The 1,029-nt window shown below is 37.4% G+C and overlaps 1 protein-coding gene across 2 annotated transcripts in view; it reads right to left on the reverse strand.

The window, feature by feature from the left end:
* Nucleotides 1-1,029, reverse strand: part of Micu1 (mitochondrial calcium uptake 1) — a 246,445-nt gene that overhangs the window by 241,076 nt on the left and 4,340 nt on the right. The window lies entirely within an intron of this gene.

Raw genomic sequence — 1,029 nt, forward strand, 5'->3', positions numbered from 1 at the left:
AGTTTAAATATTTAAAACATTTTATTTATGGTTTCTAAGATAGTTTCTTAGTCAAGTTCACTCACAGTAGTAAAAATGCCAATAATCACGGGGCTAGAGTTATAGTTCAGAGGTAGAATGGATGTTTATTTTTGGTACTGGGAAGCAAACTCAGGACCTTGTGCTTACCAGGTAGGCACTTAAGCCGCTGAGTTACCTCCTCAGCCCAAAGAGGTTTTTTGTTTTTTGTTTTGTTTTGTTTTTTTCAGAACGAAAGATTGAACTCAGGCCCCTGTGCTTGCCAGGCAAGCGCTTATTCTACTGAGCCATCTCCCTGGCCTGGCTGAGTGTATGTTGGAGTCTCTGGCTTCAATTACCTAAAACAAACAAATAAATAAATAAATAAAACCTCAGAAAACCAATGTTCAATTTCAGCAAACTTCCAGATATGCAATATATCCAATTATAAAATCTACACTATTTGACTGGGGGTGTAGTTCAGTGATGGAGCTCTTGTCTAGCATACTGTGAGTTTGATCACCAGCACAGAAAAAAAAAATATATACAAAAACACCTGATACCATGGCACATGTCTATAATCCCAGCTGCTAAAGAGGCTGAGGCAAAATGACCACAAGTTTGAGATCAGTCTGGGAAGTTTGAAAATAAAAAAATAAAAACAGCTTGGAATGTACCCCAGTGCAACACCCTGGGTTCAAATCCAGTGCTGCAAACTTACATAAATAAATAAGCTGAATACTACAGAGCAAAGGCACTGGACCTGTAATAACAATACAAGTAGACACAGAAGTTTAAATTTCAAGCTCTGTAAGACACTTAAAAATAAAAAACTAACTCAGAAACTGTAAGTACATTGGGCCGGGGAGATGGCTCAGTGGAATAAGTGCTTCCCTGGCAAGCGCAAGGGCCTGAGTTCAATCCCCGGTTCCGCCAAAAAAAAAAAAAAAAAGAAACTGTAAATACAATGATTTTATACAACAAAAAAGGAAGTTTTCTGAAGTAAAAATACAAGTGCATGTGAATATATCT

The sequence above is a fragment of the Octodon degus genome, unplaced genomic scaffold, assembly GCF_000260255.1.
Source record: "Octodon degus isolate 3935 unplaced genomic scaffold, OctDeg1.0 scaffold00005, whole genome shotgun sequence".
Lineage (NCBI taxonomy): Eukaryota > Metazoa > Chordata > Mammalia > Rodentia > Octodontidae > Octodon > Octodon degus.